General features: G+C 44.0%; 1 protein-coding gene across 2 annotated transcripts in view; it reads right to left on the bottom strand.

Annotated features, from left to right (window-relative positions):
• The window catches only part of LOC102689330 (cytohesin-1), a 100,937-nt gene that overhangs the window by 50,003 nt on the left and 27,220 nt on the right, over positions 1-23,714 (bottom strand). The gene's annotated exons all lie outside the window — the stretch shown is intronic.

The raw sequence follows: 23,714 nt of genomic DNA, 5'->3' as shown, positions 1-23,714 counted from the left end.
TCGATGACGGTTAGGAACAGCCAAGAATACAGAGACTTCTTCACAAAGTCTGGTTTGTACCTCTCCATAATTCAATTTCATCTATCATAGTAAGACCAGCCTCAATATCACCGAGTGTTGAAAAGAGCTGTCGCTGCTCCCTGCTGTCTCGGCGTCACTTGTTATCCTTAGAACCTGTATCTTACTTTTTGCCGTCTCGACAACCTGCAAAAACGCTCATTAAAATGTTTTAACAAGAGGATTGAAGGGAGTGGAAATAAGTGTATAACAGGAGTTTTACTGTAGTTGATGAAGTGCTGGTAAAAGTAATCTTAGCTCTCGGTCATCGGTTTTGCACACAAGGAGTTAAATCTAGTCTGTGCTTGACATTACCACGCCTTTTCCTTCTTGTCCCGTGTAGAAATGTATATAAAGAGAGAGCTAAAAATACAGCTGTTGCTTCAGCCAGGACACACCACAATAGTTTCAAAGCCCAAGGCCTAGGAAAAACTGAACAAAACATATACACACATTAAAACACGATATATAGAGAGAGAGACAAGCGGGGCCAATAAAATTCTGTATCTCTACTGAAGTCGAACAGATGCACTGAATCACGTTGTACTGATACGGGTCAAATGAGATACATCATGTTGAAAACTTAACAAAAGCCTTAATGCAGAGTTCAGAAGAGCAGTCAAACATTATGCCAGGACCTGATCTGTTTAAAAGGAGCCATGTGGATGTCAGGCAAAATCACCATTAATCTGCTTAAACAAAAAATCTATAACAATATCAACAGGTGCAGGTACTGTATTTAAATCAGTACAATAGTAGAATATTATTTTGAATTACAAATCAGTGTTTGTGTTTTCACGGTTTGTGTTTTCTGTGGGATTGATTCGGTATGGTGGCGTGAGAATTTGGAGGCTTTTTACATCCTGGTTAAATAAATGGATCAAACGTCAATGAAAATCTCTACACAAAACATAAGACCTAAACCTTGTGATTTGATCTCAACCTAAGCTTGATAGCTATTACTGCTAAAGGCTTTAGTTATGCTGTGCTGAGTAAGAAGAATTTTGCTGCATTCAAAACCATAAATGCATATACACACATGCAGCAATGTCCAGACTTACACTAATGACTTTTTCCACATTGACCAGGATGGTGCCAATACAAAAATCCTGTGAAAACCTACTAAGTCCATACACCTAAAATAGCCTATCAGAACTTCACACTTCATTTAGGAGCAGCAAATGCAGTACAGAAAGACTCAGATGTCACCCAGCACTGAGCAGATGCCAAATGTAATTTAATACAGATAAATACAAAGGTTTACATGCTGCAGCAAGAACTCGTTATAAATACAGGATGGGTAGCACTGATCTTGAAGAAGATTATGCAAGCCATTTAGGCATTTAGACTCAATTTCCTCCTTGCATTTCAGGCAATGCGTGAAAACAGTAAAGGTCTTTAAAAATATTATGATCAAGTAGGTTAATACAAGCTGAAAAGCAAAAAGAAAAACCACTATGTTAAACATGGGCTGTCGAACGTCCTTGGCCATGTCAATCCTTCACCAGTAGGTTGGATGTGCTGCACACAGAAGAGGAAGTTGAGATAAGGATTTAGATTTTTATCATTTCTAATCAGAAAACCTTTGAACAACATTTTTGTTATTCTATTTGCAGACTCTGATGTTTTGGATTCCCTAAGCAACCCAAGTGGGTCAGGCTTTGTAAGGTCGTGCACGGAACCCTGAGTTTTAGAACGAAGTAGTAATGCTTGGGTTTACAGCTGCTTAACGTGACTCCGTGATGCAGCCGTGATCGAGCTGATGTGTGACACTGAGTCACTTAGCTCAGTTCTCAGATTTGCACGCAATTCGTGGTCCAGTTTGTAGACGTGGTGCTGCAGTGTGGTAACGTGCTGGACGTCACAGCCCCCCCTGCAGGTGTGAAGAGATGGGAGACAGCAGAAGCCTTGGCTGTCCTGGATTGAGAGCCCTGACCTTTACAGAATACAGACAAGCCAATCGTTTTCCATCATCAAATGATTAAAATACATCACACGACGAGAAAGCTGGAAGGTAAACACAGGGGAAGAGACTAGCATTTCCTGCCTACTGGGATTCGACCTCGGTGGCTCCTGGGCTCCGAGGAGGCACAGCACCACTCTCTAGACAGCGGCTACTTCAAAAAAAACTCCAGGCCTAGCTTTTACAGTCTCCAGGCTTCAGAGGGGGCTGACATAACTTCTGTAACTTGCTCAGCACATTCTGATCTGTCATACGTGTCCTGGCTTAAACCACAAGCCCATGTCACTAAAACAACATCGTCACCGACATTAGAAGAGTGAAAACTGATTTGTCATTTTCACTTATGCTAAAAATAGCCCATCGATGTAACTGGCCATATAACACTGTCTCTTACATCTTGATTATATGACATATTTACAGGGTTGATCAGCAATGTCACTGCACTGAAATGGAACTGAAAAGAAATCTAAGCAATGAAAGCAATTATAAATAAGCGATTATTAGGATATAGACTAGAGTACAGCTGAAAGTGGAAAAATTAATCCAGGGATGTTAGGTTAGAATTGTACAATGCACTAGAATACTGCACATTTATTTTTCTCAGCACACTGAAAAAAAGATACTGCTGCTTCAGTCCAGAAATATATGAACTAATATGTTCACAGGCTCAAAGGAATGCCCTACACACACTGCTGGACCCAAAACTTTCTAGTTATGAACCAAGAAGACTATGAGGAGACCCAATTCCATTAATTCATCATCAGAAAGCCATTTACTTCTCATAAAGGGCCAGAAGGCTGAACTATTATCTGAAGGAGTGACTAGTTTGTCGCAGGGCTGATGCACACAAGGACAATTGAGAGACCCCAATGAATCTAGCCAGCCTGAAACTGAAAGGTAGGTGGAAAACCTAAATGAACCCAGGAGAAACATGCAAACTCCACACAGAAGGTGCCCTAGTCCAGACACAAACCAAGGACCCAAGGATTGTGGGGCAGTTACACTTACTGCCACACCTCCAGACTACCTGGGACCTAATTCAAGAACTCGCACTCCTCAAAGACAGTGACAACCCAAGGAACTTCTTCAGAATGAACAGTGAACACAAATAGGAAATGATGGGAATGCATTTATAAACCTTTACACAAAGGGTTGGGGGAGTATGGAACAACCTACTAGTCACATCATCAAAGCCAACAGCCACGTTTCTTCCTAGACATGAATGGCTGAGGTCCACCAGTCAATAGCTACCCACAAGCAAACAACCTAGATACATCATATCGCCTTCTCTTTCTTATGTTCTCATGTAAATCTTCTAACCCAATGGATACATATTCTGTGATTCCGACATATAGTTTGCATGTAGCGGAGTCACGCTGTGTTTACGTACATTGATGACTTCTTCATTTTATCACAGCAAATTCAATTGATATGTCAAATGCGAAAATACTGTCAACCATAACCTCAAACAAGCCTTCGTTGGATCTGTACAACACTACGATAATTGGTGTACAGAAAACGTTCCGCTTCAACAGCGAAGAACAGCAAAACATTGGCAGCTGTAGACATATTTCTGTCAACGCCTCAGGGACAAAGTGACTGATGGCGCATTAAGACGCTGGAGGCAGCAGAGCTCACACGACGCAGAGCGGGCAGATCTCTAACAGAGCCCTCTGTGTTTGTCCCAAGCAGTACGAGATGACAACCCATCCATCTGGGTCACAGTCTTGAGCCCCCAAAACAGCAGACATCTTGTAGTTTAAAGGCGTTTTTTTTTTATTAAGAATTGTTAAAGACGTAATGTATGAGTCCACAGGAAGAACAATATCCCCTTCCCCAGTCTGACGCACTGTACTATACTGGCATTTGCTGTGCAGTGACTAATGCTGAGCACTGCACTGGTGTCAGGCAAGCTTAACAGGTCCTTTCCGAAGTCTATTAATATTATGCTTACTAATTTTTGTGGCTGACACTTTTATCCAAAGAAACTAACATTTGCACCCATTTATACTGCCGTGTATTTTACAGGGCCAGTCCAGGTGAAGTGTCTTGCTCAAGGGTTACAACACCAGTGTTTCACCTGGGATTTGAACCCACAGCCTACCAGTTATGCGTCCAGAACCCTAACCCTTTCTATCAGAGAATCGGAATCTATTTTCTATTTAATTCCAACATTAAGATATTTAAAGCTTTTATTCAATTTTATGGCATTTATTGAAAACTGACTATTTAGTACTGTACATCTTTTTAAGGCTAATACAATATAGTAGATGGTGTGTTTTTTTAAAACAAATTCCTGCTGCAGAATACAACCATTACCTTTAAAGACCGTACTAGCACATGTAATACCTGAACCCGAGTCACTCTGCCTTTTAATATTGGCAGCCATTATTTTGTTTAGGTTGGAACAAGAGGTGCGATAGCACAAGAAAACAAGTTGTATGAGAATGTAAAGTAACTGAGAAAGACGTGTGAATTTAAAAGAAACACACCCACAAGCAAAATCTCTATATTAATTCCAGAAAACTCTCCAGACCATTAATGCAGCAGCTAAACAGTCTGCATTTCACCCACATGCTTCATAAATCATGACTCAGAATGAGACTTGGAAAATCCTTAAACATAGCATCTTTCTTTTCCTTCAGATGGAGCTAGTTACACATGGGAATGCAAGCACGCCAGCAGTTTCCAGCCTGGATATTTCTTCCCTTGTTTCTCAGAACACTCAAAGTGAAGGATGAGCTCTGTACTCCAGACATCACCAGTCTGGGCTCTGACTGTGTCCTCAGCCCACTGACAAGGGCTGCCCATGTGGAGGTACAGCATGCCACCGGCCACACCCCCTGACCCCTGCAAGCTTGTCATGCTGTCAGTAGAAGGCACACCATTCCCCCAGTTGATACCATGAAGATCACAGTCTGTAAAATGGAACAATGGCTCAACAGTGTGGGCTTCTTGAAGAGAGTACACATTCCCTAGTTCTGGTTCGAGGAAACATCATGACCAGCTAAGGGGTTTCAAAAAACAGTTGGCAGAGATCCTTAAGACAGTTAGCCCTTTAGCCACCACTCAAGCCTGGTGGGCCAAAAGGCTTTCTCTGGTCTGCAACCGTGTCTTAGGCCACTGTTTTAGGAACAGAATTCAGTGGAGAGGAAAAAAAAAAGTCTGGAAGTGTCGGCCCCCTCATTATCCTCGCCAGAGGAACCGGGCGGCTCGAGTAGAGGAAATCGTCTGTAGCAGGCTCGTAAGTGAACCGGTGCTCTCCTGGGGCAAGTGAATGATGGGTAGCTAAATGGCAAGAGTGGCAAAACAGTCAAAAATCACTCACAGTGGAACGAAAGCAAATCCCAGACCAATAGGCAACTAAGTCCCGGCTAAACACACAGCTCCTTACTAGAGTTCAGCCTCCTTTACAGTGGATTAATAAGGTAGCCTTCCGGGGGAAGAATATCACTCATTCACACAAAGATGACTGTGGACAGCCGAGAAAGGAAAACAATAACTTCTACATCAGATGCGAGAGGTGTTGAGTGGCCCCATACCCTTTTATAACCTGGAGAGATACACGGATGGAAAAACAGAAATATGGCTCGCAAAACCAAAACATCATAACTGATGTCTCTTAATTTCAGCATGCAGCTCCACGGCTGTTGCCATGGCTACCTGACAACTGAAATAAACACTACATTAAGGAAAGTGAGAAAAGACAGAGAAACCTACTGTAGTAGCAGGCTGATAATGGGGGAAAAAAACGTGTTGATTAACTCTTCATACTGAAGTTTTGCAGCTCTAGTACAGAAAGCCAATTCCAGGAAGCCCCATCTTACTTCCTGTTAATAACGGTATTATTTCAACAGAAGAACATTAGGGTCACCGGCTCATTTTGTCAACTGTAGGTAATAGATCTGATTAGAAGTTGCTAACCTGAAAGATGGCAGGGTGTTAGCCTAGACCACATGGCTGAACAGTGTGCTCCAGTTTACCACGACTCTTTGTGTGCATGAATGTTCCTCCTGTTCAGTTCAGTTTTGGGGTGTTACTAGTGCCCTGTACAATTTTAGCACAAACGCTCCGGGGTTCACGTGGGCGCCCTCCGCCACTGCCGCCTCAGGTCTGCCCCCCACCGTCGGGGAGTCGAACCCGGGCGTCACTCAACAGGGACCCAGCCTCTTGAGCCAAAGGGAAATCTCCCGTCATCCCAGTGGCTGCGGTCCCTGTTGAGTGACACCAGAGGCCCGGGTTCGAGTCCCCGACAGCGGGGGGCAGACCTCCGGCGGCAGCGGCGAGGGCGCCCACGTGAACCCCGGAGCGTTACAATATCATCCAGTCATCTCGATGCTGTACTTGACACTATGCTAACATTACAAATGCACTTTAATTTAACTGCTTTCCCACACGGTCTAGGGGATGAATGTTTATACCTTTGCCTTTTCATAAGTTACTTCTACATTTTTATTTTGCCAACATCTATGGTTTATGGTTCACATACAGTGTTGCCTGTATGTAACACTGGCCAAAACACCTGTCAGATGACAATTACTGTAAGCAAGGGCCAGTCTTAAATGCTTTCCAGATCTTTTTGAATTTGCTCGGTAGCTTCTCTTATATTGACTAATCCTCACATTTTATTACTATCTGCAAAGTGAATAGTTTCTTAATTGTGTCATTATTAGAAATTAGGAAGAGCAGTGGTCCCAACAGAGACCCCTGTGGTACTCCACTAATAATATCATGGCATTTTGAGACTTCTCCTCTTATGTTTCTATCCAAATTGATCCCATGCTGTATGGTATTAATAAAATTTGATAAAGAGTCTGAAAATGTTACCTCTTAATTAGGATAGATTTTTTGGAAGTACTACTTATTGGCAATAGTTATATTAAAATGAATTCAAAAGGGTTCACACTAGCTAACACTAACTATACAGTCAATAAATTCAAACTCTCTAATATTGAGGATAACTAAAGCCACAGAAGATACTGAAACCTTGAAAAAAAATGTTTACAGGGAAATTAAATGCAAATTATAGAAATATTGGGGAACCTACAACCAATATGGTCATTTGTTTTGGTCAAGTGATCTCAATGGACCTTAAAATATTACTTCCGTCTATTTTATTGTAAAATGCACTGCATTTTTAAACAAGTGAACTGACATTATACAGTATAGACAGTATATAGGATGTGAATCCCTCGGTCTGAGTAGGCCAGGATTGTGAAACTTATCTTTACTACGAGACTCGCAAACTTGTATTAACAAGAAAGAAAAGGAACCACCACAGCCACTTCTGCAGAAAACACGCCATCCTGTTTCAAGTGGGCCGGTCTTTCCTGTACGAAGACAACTCATTCTCGACTCCTTCAGGGGCAGAGGGTGTGCGTCTGCTCTGGGCAAGCAGCATGCACAAAAGCCAGCGCAGCTCGTCAGCACATCCAGAGAAGCGGCTCAGCAGCTCCAGATGCCTTTTTGTCTCGGTGTCAGGCCTCCCCAGGCACATGGGCTTTAACAATAGGCGTGGGCCACAATCCAGCCCCCTAGGCCGTCATTGTAGAGCACGAGGGGAGACAGAGTCCCTGCTAGACAAGCCTGGGCTAATAAAAAGACTTTCCCTTTCAACCAGGGGCCGCTGATGGGGAAATTTAAGGTGGTCCTCCGAGCTCCAAGGCTGACGTAAACAACAAGCACCGGGCTAATAACAGCAGTACATTGGCTGCTGTTTCTGAGCTGTGTTTGAGTCTATGATCGTTCAGCGAAAACCAGCCTCATAACCACAAACGTCCACTATTCAATTAGAAGCAGAACTAGAAAAGCCCCCTTTTATGCATCTATTTATAATTCAGATCAGTGGGTTCAAGAGCAACTAACTGGGGGATTCAAATGAAAGATATCAGAGATAAAAATGAAGTTTACGAAGGATCCCAAGACTTTGAGAGATGGCCTGTCTTGATAATTATATATATAGTGCATAAACAGAAAATTCTACATGCCGTATGGGCTCACAGAACAACACATTATGTTCGCTTTGCTCTGGCCATGAACAACACAAGTGACGCTGTGCCTGTCTGAGGAGACGGCAGATACAGACCAGATCATCCCAAGCTGAGAAGGCGGTGTGCGAGGCTGGCTGTGAGGTTTGTTTGCTGTCGGCGGCTGGTTTCGTGGTTCACAGCTCCAACATGTTTCGCAAGCAAGGCAGTAGAATAACGTCTGGGAAACACTGCGAACGCCTCTCAGTGGCCATGCCGCTGGGCCTTCGCCTTCCTCTGGTCATCCTGGGAGAGACTCGGGCAAAAGGCCACCTAATGATTCTGAAGTGCAAAATGAGACAAAAGGAAGGACACAGTGCCGACTGTATCCAGTCCTGTGAGGAACTAGCTAGCACGGTCTCCCTAGGAGGAGAATGCTAAGTGTGACCCAAGCTGTAATTACAAGATGGGCTGGGATTAGAGGAGAAATTGCAGTTATTGTTGTTTGTCTTCACTCAGGAGACACGCTCAATATTTACCGTGTTGGAATTAGCACCATGGTGGCTGTTGTGGGGTGGGCTGCTAAGCTGTTTCATTAAACCCTACTGACATTTGTTAATAACGCTGCTCACAGACTGCGGCAATCCATTAAGAAATCCTATTACATTATTAATAAGGGACCTTTTGTGTCCTACTGGGAGAACCTAAGAAACAATTTCTGTTGAAAATGTCTATTGAATTCCTGTTCAAACAGGTTGAATGTCTGTACATTGCTATCCTTATACCGTATGTTCTGTAGGTAAACTTTATTTAGATTAATTGTTTAAGTTGTTGGTAGGCACTGAGATTCATCATTATAGCTACATGCTCCTTGTAACACCTTATTATGCTTAATGTTTTACCCCATAACTTAATACAGTGTCTTTAATTAAGAAGGCTGTCGTTCACAAAATGAGTACTGTATGTTTTAGAAAGTAATCAACTGCACTATTAGATGCAAAAGTCGAGAGTACATTTTCTGAATTGCCTGCTCTCGAACCCTTCATGTTTTTAGCAAACTAATTCTTCCTGGTCCCCCCCCCTTCTTTTTTTAAACACTTGAACGTCACAAAAACTGGTGTCACCAGAAAAACCTAAACCACACAGGGCAAAACTCAACTGCTGCACACAAGGGACAGATTTTCCTATTCTCACGACAAGACATTTTACCACTCGTCTTAATCCCAAGGTGAAATTCAGAGGAAGGCCTCAACCAATGTGTGTGGAAGATAGCCCCCAGTGGCACACCACAGAAAGAGGAAGTCAGCCCCTGGTAACCAAGGTAACTGACTTCCCATATCCAAGGGTTACAGAACACAATCACTTGGGGTGACTTTGTCTGCTTCTTTATCTGATCCGTCTTGTCATTAGGAGCAGCGAATAAGCTGTGGAGGAGATAAGTAAACAGGCATGAAGGAGACAGCACTTCGGCAAAGTCCCCTCCACCAGCCTTCCCTTGACCTTCTTTTGCGCTACACAGCCCGGCCTTGATATCAACACGCCAGAACCTTCCAGACAGAATAACCATTTGTTCCACACAAACATGCGAGTGACAGTCACCACAAAATATGGAGACATTCACCTTTTTTGTGAATAAAATCTTTGTTAAAAAATAAAAGCCTGATCAAAGGTCACAAACTCTTACGGAGAAATACAAAACATTCTTCTGTCACAAACTTGGACAATTCAGTCAATAAGGAACAAGAAACTAAGCTAATTTAAGACTTCCTACATGCAACGGATAAAACAACATTCAGTTAATGTTAATTTAATCATTCATTTTAAAAGAAATACTGTGCTGTGTTTTAATTTGACCATCTGTTTCCAGGTTGGCATCCTGCCATCTGGATCTGTAATTCTGACCTCCCCTGGTCAGAGTATGTATTACAGGCTGCAGTCATGAACTACAACTGTTGAGCTATAAAAAAAAGGTATAGCCCTACATGGGAGCTACCTAGAGTTCAGGGGAAATCGAAATTAAAGGTCTGTAGTGTCTTTTGCACTGTAAAAACAATATTTACCTCTCTAAACACTATTTCTCTCTTACAATGGAAAGGAACTCTTAGATACTAAAATAAATTCATGCTACAGTACATGTTCTCCCCTCATGCACGAAAATGTCACAGTTTCTTTCTGAAAGAGAAACTGATAAAGGCAGACAGAACGAAAGAAAGGGGGAAAATGCCCTGGTTACAACACATACTACTACTACTACCGATTACTGCACATATTACCATCTGAGCCATGGCTCAGTCAGGCTCCAGGTTTAAATTTCTATTTCATTTCCTACTGACAGGAGCACCTCTGCACACTTTTGAACTGCATTTTTTGTTGCAGTTTTCTTCTTCTTCTTTTTTGTTGCAGTTTTGCAGAAAAAAATCTCATTTGCAAAACGTCCGTTTAAAACCAAAACACCAAGGTTAACCTCATCCTTTGGAGACGAGGCTTCAGTCTTCAGGCGTCTTGTTGAAAAAAAAAAAACAGAACCAAAATTGTTTCTTACAGCACAGCTGCCTGAACAGAAGCCTTGAGTCCGTAAAAATAGCCGCAGTCAGGGGAAACAGAGACTGTAGCCAGGAGGAGATATTTAATATCGTTGATGTAAATGGGGCTCTCTCTCCCCCTCCAGACACACATGCAATGAGCCAGAAGAATATTTTCTGAGGACTGAGCTGAAAAAAAAATGCAATAAACAGGAAGTCCCCAAAGAGCAGATGGAGGAGCAGTCTGTTAAGAAATTGTTAGAATTATTTTTATTTTCCAGCATTTTCACTCTCTCCACCTATTGAACTGCCGCCCAGCCCACATGGATACATAGGCTGGTTAAATTAGCATGTTCTGTGTCTAGCAATCACACACACTCAGGACCTGCATGGGAATCTAAAAGTTTCAAATGCTTTTATTGACCAGCGGTTCGTCGGAGGTCATCACCGGGCTGCCGGGACTCACGGAGTCCTGCAAGAGGTGCTGGCTTCTTGAAAACTCAATTCAATGCACGGCGCTGAAAACAATCCCCGAACCCAGATGACTGACAGACATGAGAGAGCGAGACAGAAATGATGTTTGAAAAGGGAAAAAAAAATCAATTTGTTTTCAAGTCTCTTCCTCGGGGGTTTCATTCTTCTCCGTTATTAGCCTTTTGGAAAAAAAAAAACCTTCTATGGTTTGTTATGCGACCGCATGTTACATTACATTCAGCTACAGGGGGGAAACAGATATCGTTCCTGCGCCCATTTAGTTCATTCGTGGATTAAAAAAAAAACAAACAAACGTCACAGCGCCTGCATTTGGGCTAGAGGTACCAAGGACTTCTTTCAGTCGTGCAGAGTGCTGACGGCACTGATTTAGGCAGGTGCTACGCGGTTCTTTCAGTACTACCAAGAGGGTGACTGATTTTGTTTTAAGAAAAAAAAATATTACTAGCTTCACGGAGAGATCCCAGGAATCTAAACTAGACAAAACCCGTAAAGAAAGACAATTACTCCCACACCCCTGTCACAGCAGAGGGTACATTACAAGGGGTCAGCATGTTAGGTCGGCATAACCTGGTCGCCATGGTGACGTACAACCCGGTTCCGCTTCCTCGTATGATAGCGCAATATGAGATGCAGAGCGACACGCTGCCAGATCGCTTCACAAGCGAGACTGAGGCGCTCCTCTCGCATCTGCCGGCGTTCTCCAGGACATCCGAGAGACAGCAGCAGCACAGAGAGAGGGACAGCAGGCTCCTGTTGTCATGGCCAAGCGGGTCGTGAGACAGGAACCAGGCCCAGCTCTGCGCTAGCACAGGGTTCCAGGTCTCTCTCCTTGAATTCCAGAACCCGTCTCTGCTCCAGTCGATCTCTGGGAATTCTTACCTCCCACTGTGGAAAGATTGCTGTAATAACCTCCCAGTAAGTAGGCTCATCGGGAGTACTGAAAAGGCTGGAAACATGACCTTGTGCATTTTTCCCCCTCCCTGTTCTGGAGAATCTAATAAAGAGATTCCTTTCCTCCTCTTTAGGAAGCTGGTAACCATGTACTGTAGCTGTCCTGCAGGTCCAGTGTGCAGATCTTCCATGGTTGGTTAGAGACAGAGGAGTGAGAAAGTTTGGCTTCTGTGCATACTTGGAAGATGTCCAGCTCGGTGGTTTGTATTAACAGGAGCTAACACTGTTTTGGGGAAAGACGCCGAGAGTTCCAGATTAAGACTGCTCATAAAGACCCAGGACTCCAGAATGGCCTGGTCAATAATGTCAGCTCAGCCTGTCCTTAAGCAAGGGGAAGGATTCTGACTGTACAGGTTACTGCAGAAATGCTGGGACATTTTATAAGATCTTTGCAGGAACAATTTCACTAGTCTGGTTTGAAAACGCAAATCAATATCTGGCTGTGACTCTCTTACAAATAACTATTTCACGGTATATTTGCTTCTTTACCCTGAAAGTCCTACAGTAAAAGAATTATTTTCCCTTTCCTGGTTTTTGGTTTTTCTTACAGGGACTAAAAATAGAAACACCCACTCATGTAAAATAAATTAGCTTTAAAAACACCATTCAAGCCGAGCAGCTGAATTACAATCGGCCTTTGCACCAGCCCCCTCTCAGGCACAGTTGTACAATCCAACACCACGTCTGCGAAGAACACTGTCAAACTGCTCCAGTAATAACGATCATGCTATCCTATTGAGATGCACGGCGTGAAAGCGATAACTGTCAAATTATGCAGGCTGCTACAACTTCCTTTAATGTGCACAGGGCATGTTTATTTTTTAAATTTTGGAACTGCCAGTTTTTGTAATACCCCCGTGCTGCCACGCCCCCGGGGTGGAATTGACCGTATGTGATCCCGCACACAGAACGTTCCTCGGACACATGCATCTGTCCGAATCTTTCAAGGTTTTACACACCTAAAGTCCCAACGTGCTTGGCAGGAAGGTGACTGCAGTGCCAAGCTTACAGGTGCTCTACACATCACAGGGGCTGCAGCTGTACAGTGTAGGTACCACGTACCCAGTAGGTACTGTACCCTGACCACCTCAAAACCCAATCAGCCCCGGAGAGCCTTGTCCTCTGTTCTCCTCTGCTCGGGGAGTCCCTGTTACAGTCAGCCACCCACACAGCCCACACTCAAAATGGTGATGTCTGAACAAAGCAACATGTCGTATGTTCATTTCGATTTTTTTCTAACAGCTGCAGACACGGCAGCCCTGTTACCGCAGTATTTCCATGCATTTCAATTTTAATTTTATTGAAAGCCTTTCCTTGGGTTCTTGGGTTATTTTTCTTGTAGCACAGCATAAAAAACGACCAAAAGTACAGTCCCCAAATCACATTCTTATTAAATAAAGGAAAAATCTTTAAAAAATATTGGGAAAATGTAGCAGCTTAGTTTTGATTAACTCTGGATCAGGTTTAACACGGGCAGCTTCTGGGTTTGGAAGCGTATCTTTATTTATTGTGAGTTCGGCGGTCCGCAATAAGGCACACTAATCAAGATGATCAATCCCCTTAGCGCCTGCAGCTTTGATGAAAACACATGTCTGCAGAACTTTGATAAATGTTTGATTTGCTGTCTTTATGTTACAGAAGACAGATACTGAAACATTTATGTTCTAGCTTCTTTGGTAAACTAGTGAGAGGGAAAGTCTGATGGGATTGTTTAAGACAACTGTCACAGAATCTGCCACCAAACAGAGATTCTTGAGGTACGATTTGTTGGCTCTGTGTTACCATACGTGTTTTGTCAATATTCTAGCACAGTTTTCCTTGGCGCTTTGACGTAGTGCAATGTTATTTTTACCACAGGCAAGCAGTAAAAGAAAAATCTGAAGTTCATTGCACAATCTCCCTTTTACCAGAGAAAATAAATCTGTCACTAATTAAACAATTAAAACCCACACAGAGGGAATTAATAGGGATCAGAGGGAAGCATAGCAACAGCAGGACAGACGCCAAGTCTCTCAATCTGCCCGGGAGCCTGACTGCTATCACACGCCAGCCAGTGCTGTACAGCAAGACTGTCTACACTCTTCAAATCAGACTCCATACTATTTGCAGACTTTAATCTGTGATGTCTGTGGGATTCTCTCTCACATTGACTCTCTGAAGTGTAACTTTCTGACTCATAGCTTTTGAAACGGACATTTTGAACAGAAATCTTGATCGAGAGGAAGCGTGAGGGGGGGGGGGGGGGGATCATTTTAATGTAACACATGACTGTAAAGCCTAATGGTGAAGCTCTGTTAACTGAAGCCCGGATATGCCTTCCCAACTCATGTTCTCACCTTAGCCCTTGAGAAATCCTGTCCGATTAATGCAGGGACGGTTACCTAGAGATCATGATTTGAAGCAGAAACGGCAACGGAGAGCGCAAACAAGAGATGATGGCATGCAAAAAAATAAACAAGAGAAAAATGGATTGAAAACCTAATTTCTAAAGATCCCCTTTGAAATTAAAAAAAGAAAGAGCAGGGAAAGACAAGACTCTTCCCTCTGTTAGAGTGCCTGTCATCCCTCTTCACTCATGTGGAAATGAGCCCTGGGTCAGCTCAACCAGAGGTTTCTTTCTACAGGTGACAATGGAATGATTACAAAACCCGCATTACTTTTTGTTCTGAATTCAGTAATACTTACAGCTAGAACATTACCAGTTTTTGAGTTAAGATGGAAAAAGAAAGAATAGGCTGCCTCATTAAACTAGGAGGAGAAAGTGTAAGAATGCTTCGCACAGAATTCACAGTGACAAGCACTTTTCACACCATCCCTTGTTACCAGGAGAGAGAAGTTTGCAAGGGTTCCCTTTCTCATGTGGAAACATTAATGAGCACAGCATTTGTGGAGACAGACTGCAAACCCTGGTTTCCCCCCAATGCACAGTCTTAAACCACACCATTAAGACAGCCTTCCTGCTGAAACAGTCAACGAGTCCTGAATGCCTTACATGTGCCAGGAGAGGTGCATGGGATTCAGACATAATAGAAATAACCTTTCAAAAAGACTTCATATATACAAAACCACAGAAGAAGGCCTAGGTCCTAAAAATACAATGAATGCAAAACATACACATGTACCTGAGGTTATGCATGCCTGTACACAGTGAAGAGCAAGTAAAGCTGTTTGTGTAGGTGTGGATCTGTTTGTCTGTCAATGTATGAGATGTACTGTAGGTGCATGTGCAATGCACACAGGTGTGTGTCACTGCCAGTCAATGAGAATACCCAAAGCCATGAGTCTTTTACATTGATGTATTGCGTTGAAGCGTGTTTATATTAACAGTAAATTATAAGACTTTCTTACCGTTATCCCTATGTCATTCCTCATATCCCAGGACTAGAGAGAGATTAGTTAAACTGTTCAATTCAGGACTTCTCTGCTCTTTGGAAATTGGCTGTCACATTAATAATGAGCACCAGAACACTCCAGAAATACAGCACTGTTTCAAAATACAGTTCTCCGTTTGGGGTGATCTGCAGCGCTGTCTACTGCAGGCCCTCCTCTGAAGAAACATCAGGGGCTGAATTAACACCCACGGCTCTTTACGCTGCCCTGTTATGAAACAAATCACCGCTAACTCAGTGAGGCATCCATCCAGCCCCAGCTTCAGTTAACTAAATAAAACAGTTTTTTTTTGTGCACAGAGCAGATGAAAGCTGGGGAAAGCTGATCCATAAATAATCCTCAACACACAGACCACCTGCTCTGTGTCTACCTGGGAAGATTCCAGTCAACCCCTTTTGTTCCCAATTAAGAACAAATGGCTCTTCTTGTCAGCTTCCTATGAGGTCTCTGAGATGTGAGCTGAGCTGCCCGGTGTCAAGGCAGGCTGGCGAGAGGAGAGCAGTATCTGTACAAAGCTCACAGCTCCAGCTGCGTGGGAACAATGGGTGGCACTGAAGGTGTCTGGTGAAGGAGAACTGTGCCAGCTCTCTCCTGGGCAGCTGTCCATGCAGGACTCCAGACTACACTGATGGCATGAAGAGATGAGCCAATCCTTCTGGTGCAGGCTTGAACACACAGTCGATTTGTTTTTGCCACCTTTCAGATAAGAGTTCAGAACGTTATCCACTGCTTTGCACTGCTGCCCCAACCCACATGCTCGTACTGGAATCCAGTAATAATAATAATAATAATAATAATAATAATAATAATAATAATAATAAATTGCTTATACTTATATAGCATTTTCTGGACACTCCACTCAAAGCACTTTACAGGTAATGGGGTCTCCCCTCCACCACCACCAGTGTGCAGCCCCACCTGGATGATGTGACAGCAGCCATAGTGCGCCAGTATGCTCACCACACACCAGCTCTCAGTGGGGAGGAGAGCAGAGTGATGAACCCAGTTCATAGATGGGGATTATTAGGAGGCCATGATTGGTAAAGGCCAGGGGAAAATTTGGCCAAGACGCGGGGGTTACAACCCTACTCTTTTCGAGAAACGCCCTGGGACTTTTAATGACCACAGAGAGTCAGGACCTCAGTTTTGCATCTCATCCGAAGGACAGTGGTTTTTTACAGTATAGTGTCCCCATTTCTATACTGGGGCATTAGGACCCACACAGACAGCAAGGTGAGCTCCCACTACTGTCCCACTTCCAGTAGAAACCTTAGTTTTTCCCAGGAGGTCTCCCATCCAGATGCTGCCCAGGCTCACACCTGTTGAGCTTCAGTGAGTTGCCAGGATGATATGGCTGCTGGCCCAAATCAAGGGCTGTCTTAGTATTGACCCTATCCTAGTGCAGAACCATGCATCTCCTCAGAAGATCAGGAAGCCGACAACGATAAAGGAGGACCAAAATTCTGAAGATCTTCCACAGTTAAATAAGGTCATCCCAACACAGAGTGAATGTCACTCCACTGGCTGATGTCATTAACTTCTGCCAATCTGTTTTATTTAACGAATTAGATTAATTTCTCATATACAATGACTATTTGAGGGATAGCCACTTTTACAGTAGGGCACTTTACTGGGGGCAGTTTGAGTTAATTACCTTGCTCAAGTGTGCAACTGCAGTGTCCTAACCAGAGCTCCATATTGTGCACTTACCCTGCACATCTTGCTGGTTCACATCCCTTGGCCGGCAGAGGAATCCTACTGCATTGGGCCCCTGAGCAAGGCCCTTAACCCCAACTGCTCCAGGGGCGCCGTATAAATGGCTGACCCTGCGCTCTGACCCCAAGCTTCTCTGTCTGTGCGTCTCATAGCAAGTTGGGGTATGTGAAAAAGACAAATTCCTAATACAAGAAATTGTATATGGCCAATAAAGTGATCTTATGAAACTCTATTTTCCATGCAGCAATAACTTGTAATGAAACAGCCACCAGGTGGCATTACAGGTGAAGGAAATAATCCCATCAGCCATCTCTACGGCAAATTATACACCCAGGATGAAAGAACAATCCGAAATTACGGTCCATCGAGAAAAGATACTTCTACCATTTTTAAAGCTCTCTTCCTGTGTAAGGGGTGGCTAACATTTGTTTTATGCCTTCCTGCACCTTCCTTCTGTCAGCAGTGGGAAATAATCCTCAACCGACTCCAAAGGCTCGTGACCCAGTGGAATCTCGGTGCAGGATTATCCCCGTCTGGAAATCCCATTCCCCGGCTTCTTATCACCACAGGGGCTTAATCCGCACCGGGGCGGGGTCCCGTTTCTGCGGCACACCCTCAACGCAGCCCGACGCAACACTCCCCCAGATATGGGTGGCAAAGGGGCATAATACACACCTTTATCTTACTTAACTGCAATAACAACAGCATCCCCCCCTTTTCACATCTATCTAAAAAGCAAAAAGGGACAAAACCAAAACGATAATAATAATTTGCAGAACAAATAATCAATCTGCCTGCTGCACCTCTCGTACACGTACCAAGACAGAGATCCTACACACCTTACCCCTTTCAACCATCGTTTTGCAAATACAAGTTGTTGATTCCACTTGGTCTATGGTCTATGGCTTCAGCCAGTTTGTAGTGCTTCGGTTCACGGCTGCAATTCAGAATTTCCTCTGCTTCTGCTGACAGTGCACTGAAGCTACTGAAGCTGGGGTCCAGTTTGCCGCGAACAAGAAACATTTCAGATCGTCCTTCAAGCATCCTTTATCAGAGTGTTTTTATAGCGTTGCATGACTAAAACACACCTGTTTGATTTGGCAGGTGCTCTTTAACAAAACCTTCCTTCCATGAAGGAGAGTTAGTGGCTTTGTTTAGGTTTCAATATATAAACTTACCTGAATGACACTTAGGGTAATTTGCACAAGACTTAAGTGCGTTTAAAAAAATTCTCTTATCAAATTTAAATATATATTTGAAAGGGGTTTGCCACTTTAAAAGGACTCATTACTATTATTAGTAATAGTAACACTATTATCATGTTTGTTAGTATTAATATTGTTGTTATTATTAGATTGAGCTGTAAGCTGCCTGCTGGCGGAGCTCTGCTGACAGAGAAGTATGGGCACAGTTCCTCGCAGCCTTCTGCTCGGTTTCTTGCAGGAATGAGGCAAGAGCCGAGACCAGAGATCAGCGTTTCACAGGGCACAGAAGGCGGGAGCGAGAGGGCCCATCTTGCTGTAACAGGGTCCCAATGGCAATGAACTACAACCAATGGCAACGGCAAGAACTTCAGTTCATTTTTTTCCCAGGTTTCCTAGATTTTCCCAGGGTGCCACTGCAGGGCCACCCGTGAGAGGTGGAGACAGATCAGGGTGGGCGGGGTCTCATCCCCCAGGACCACCAGATCCCATCCCCAAATGCAAAGTCCCTCCATCTCCATCCTCCCCCCAACGTGATATGATTACAAGACCAAGGACTTATTGAAGCTGTATGAATGACAGTGCACACCATATGGACAGAAATAGGACTATTTAATACAAACAATCACCGATCACAGTTAGTAATAGTGAGCGGCAACAGTGCAGTTAAGGCTTTTGGTGTTACAGCACAGGCAGCTGTTCAATATGCACTCAGCTTTCACTGACTCTGGGAGTAGCAAGCAACTGAAAGTACTCATCCTTTTGTCAATGCATTCTGTGACATTCTGCGAATGATATTTTGCCCCAAATTTATTTCCTCCAATATCTCTGACGATAACAGGTTTGAAAATTAAGATTTTCGAGAACACTTCGGAGCTCTGCCTGGGATCGGGCAATTTTTTTCAATGAGTCAGCTTGATACGTTACAGCTCAGCCTGTAATTGAAGCAAACCTGCGACACAAAAACGATGTCACAGCGAGATGCAATCTGAATTGTTAAGATAATAGGGGATAAAAAGGAGTGGGTCTCACAACCTCATGCAATGGAAATATCATTTACTAGAGGTACTGGCAATCGGACACCAGTTAGAAGTCCTGCAATCATGCATTCCTAAGGCTTCTTTTAAGAACAGCAAGCCCTTTTGAAAAGCAGCCAGTTCTCAAACATTTGCACATTTAACATTTAATATAGGAGTCAAAGCCGATGAAAGTGGGGAATGTGGAACCCACAGACGCTTCCTGCTCTCCCCGTGGGTGATAATGGGTATCTGCACCCATTACCGAGGTGAGTGGTGCTTGTGAGAGAGAAAGACTGAAATCAGGACGTCAAGACAGGTGGGCAAATGAAAGTGCATGAAGCGACCTGCCTGTATTTATAACCTAAAACACAGCACCAACACAACTGCGACCACAGATGCTCGGCCAGAGCACATCACTGCAAGCTCCAGCAGCTGTGTCCTTGATGGCCCTCTGCAGAGATGAGAATTTCTGAAACAGCTCCTCCGTTTGCTCCAGTGTGGAAGGTGCAGCAGACCCTTGAGAACACAATCAGGAGAATGCAAGTTCTGTAGACAGCCTCCGACATGCTGTTTCTTCAGTGAGAAATGGAGTTAGACCAGAGACAGAAATTATTTTTGACAGAAAAATATTGTCCACTAAGTTCATCAGAGGTCCTCCTTATAACAGTTTACCAGTGTGGAACACAGTAAAAGTGAAGAAAAGTACAGTGAACACGTGGTTATGATGGAGAAAGGGAGAAAGGTAATGGACATCCTTCAATTCTCCTGTGTTTATGCTCCAACAGCTATAAAGTCTATCATGTGCCATTGTACATGACATATTAAAAGGGATTTCAACGTTTTCAGATTATCAACAGTAAACATACACTGTTGAAGCTGCACCTCTTATTGTAAGAGTATCACCTTTGAAATGTGCACTCACAGGTGAATGTTTAACAATCAGGGATATACTGTGCCATTCAGGCCCAGTATATCTGAAGTGAAATAGCTGGCCCCCAGCTCTCGGCACATCCTAATGAGTAACTGCAGAGCATGGAGTAAGTCATGATGCCTTGGAAAGATGCATTCATAACCGTGTGCCTGAAATAGAAACAGAAAAAAGTAGAAACATCTGTCTCAATGCTTTCTGTAAAACGGCTTTGTCTGAGCGTCCAAAAACAAAACAAAACAACTCTTTCTTCCCACCTGCCATGGAGCGAGATCTGCAAGTTCACAAAACCAAACTCGTCACCCCGATGAAGAGAGGCACTGGAAGTGAAGTCTGGCACAAAACTACAGACCCAAAAACACCAGCAGCAATCCAGTCTCATGCAGCACCTTGGCACAGACTGGTACTGTACTGCAAATACAGTGCATAGAGTGGGACAATCGTTTTTCAGATCCATAAATGTAAAAAAAAAAGCATGTAAAAATCCTCAGAAAAGCAAATAATTGAGCAGGTCTGTATCGTAGCCCTCGGATTTATGATGCATCTAATTAACTGGATCTGGGTGGATGGGCTTGAATATGAGCAGGGAAAGGACTGCAGGCATGTCAGGATATGAAGTGTCATCAACAGATTCCAAGCTGTGATTCAGCCACTTGCTGTCCCTGTGACTGTAGTACCTATGTTCCCACCAATGCTATTTATTAGCCCTGTGCAGCAACCTGGAAGAGTTCTTCTCTCCTTTAAGCACTATAAACACACAGATTAAAATAAGCACAAACGGGTTTTGAAAAAATTTGGCCTTGTGGATTTTCCCGGTTGCCTATTCATTTCACATGTTTGGAGTCGGATCCTGCTGACAGAGCTGCCCTCTCTCTCACTCTCTAAAGCAGGAGGACAACAGTCTGTGGAGCACAGCCTTATAGAATTGCGACCACAGCAGAATCTGAATACATTTGAATACAAATATACACCGCTAATGACAGGCTTTTCCTGTGAGAAGGAAAGACTTTAAGAACAGCCTACAGATTCGGCAAGTGGAGTGAAGAAAGAGGCTGGGAGCTTGGGAAGATGAAGGCTGATTGCAGGTGGTCAGGTTGAACGGAGGATCAAAGGCACCATCAGCTACAGAAATACGCTTCGCCAGGAGGTGTCACAAGCCATTATCAAGTCAAGCAGCACTGCTAACTTGAACAGCTGCGGTAAAACGAGGAGACCAATCTACAAAGCAATATTTCTACTGCTGTAACCCTCTGTAACCCAACAGCTCCACTGTGGTCTCCTAAAGCCTAGAAAGTGGCCTATCTGAGGTGGTGGTGAACAGCTTCACCCATGGAGGCCACAGTTACTCTTTCAGCTGCCTAGATCTCCACTCTGCAGGGAAAACCTTATCCCACACGCTGTCACGGCACACACGACACGACAGCCAGGTCGCAGAGTGGCTCCGAGGGGCAACAGGACCCTGCAGGGAGAAACGGCACTCATGGGTGAGGGATGGGCACATACGAGCCACACACCCCCAGCCTGTATGCAGCCCAATGTCTAAACACCCTTGTGCCCCTCACTTCTCTCTTTCTGCCTCACCTCAAAAGGTTTCAGCCTAGCGCACCTCTTGCAGACGTAGCGATAAAAGCACAAGAAAATACTTGATCCCCATCACAACCTTCCTGCCTTAGAATCTGTGAATCAGAATCTGTGATTGAACTATGACATTACAGTAAAAAGCCTGGTGAATCTTCTGCACACTGAAGGCTTCAGCACTGAAGGAGTCAACAATCTGAAGAAACAGTGGGAGACTCTCCAGTCTCCCATACCTAGAGCCCTGGGTCTCCTTCGCAACGCAATTAATTCAGAAGCTGGAAACTCAAGAGATTTAATACAGACTGAATAACTTCTGCCATGAGTATGAGCTGTTCAGGTTTCCAAGGAGCTTGAGCTGTTTCTGATTCCTCCCACTTAAATGTCTTCAGTAACATTATGAAAAGGCAAGTTTGAAAAGCCTGCGTTGAGAGCAGTCGTGGATTCGTCTGCCTCTTTCTGAATCAGTCTTCATTTCAGTGTCTATTACCAGGGAAAATGAGTTAGGCCGTACTGCTGAGAACTAAACCGCATAATCGATAATGTGTGAAACATTACAGACTTCATTAGACACACAAAAAAGGCACTGAGGGTTCGGTTCTACTCTGTGAGCAAACAGTGGGCAACATGCCCACTTCGCTCATTTACAACGCAGTGGGCAGTGTGCCCACAGTGTAAAATAAGGACCTAGTACTCTCGCAAAGCTAGGGAAGTCTCAACAGACAGCACCAACTAAAAAAAGGGTCCTGTTGTGCCGACTGCGTGCGATTTTCAAACACCGAGCTGTGTCTTCTCACGCCCTCGCCAGGCAGTCAGCCGTAGCTCCTCGCACCACACGGCAGCGACCCCACTCCTGACACCACGAAGGCAGAGGATTGAGGCTGCAGGCCCGGAAAACGCCAAGAGTCAAAGGTCAAAGGGGCGCCTGGCGCAAAGCCCTCCACCATTCGTCGGAAAATGAATTCGCTCCCCGCGTGAGAGAACAAGTCCAGCTCTTCCACTGCAGCGGAGCTGTGACTCAGCCTCCAGGGTTACAGGATTAGGCTTATTTAGAACAATAAACACGGGGGAGACGTCACGACTGAGTAGCAGATGATTACATTGGAAGTACAGTGACTCACTGCCTCCCTGAAGATCAAAAAGAAGAGGTTAGAGGGGGCACACCCGGGCTCCTCAGTGGCACATCCTCTGTGCAGGAGTGCTGCCCAGGTGGGAACTGCAGGTCTAATGATGCTCCTTACTGCAGTGCTAGATCAGAGAGCGTGAGGGAGAGATTAGGGAGGTATTTGGACCTACAGTACATTGTAATACAGGGTGGATTTCAGGCCAGCACTCACTATTTTGGCAACAGGTTTTATTAGTGCAACCTAGGAGTGTCAAAATACGATATAGGAGGATATTCATGTAAAATTGATTTCAATTGTTCCAGTCTTGCTTAGAAGATCTGCGCTACTCCAGCCAAAATAGAACGTTCTTCCAAAATAGCCATCATGACTCCATATATTAATATTTTTACATTGTTAACATAGACAAATACCTGTACTCCAACAAAAGAGATTCATACAGTTTAAAATCTGGAGAATACATCAGATATGGGTGTAGCTGTAACCAGTGCCTGGGCTGACCTCAGAGTGGCGCTGTAAGGGGCATTAGGGAGCAGTCCACCCCAGACAGACAGCACTGGAACCATGTGCTGTTTTTACTTGCCCATTAAAGCACCATGACGATGTTTGTACGTGTAGAGCTATATTTTGGGGGGGCAGGGATAAAGGCTGAATTCTACTTTGGGCTTGCACACTCTGGCCATCTTCAAGATCTCTCTTAATTCAAGGGATGAAGCAATTTCCCTCTTGTCGCCCTGGTCTGCTGTGTAGTAGGGCTGCTGGTGCATAAAGCATAGTGAGAGTCACCCAGGCAGTTTTCCTAGAGT

Source organism: Lepisosteus oculatus, chromosome 9 (genome assembly GCF_040954835.1).
Source record: "Lepisosteus oculatus isolate fLepOcu1 chromosome 9, fLepOcu1.hap2, whole genome shotgun sequence".
Classification (NCBI taxonomy): Eukaryota; Metazoa; Chordata; class Actinopteri; order Semionotiformes; family Lepisosteidae; genus Lepisosteus; species Lepisosteus oculatus.
The sequence above is the reverse complement of the archived record's forward strand: the minus strand, read 5'-3'. Positions and strand labels throughout refer to the sequence as shown.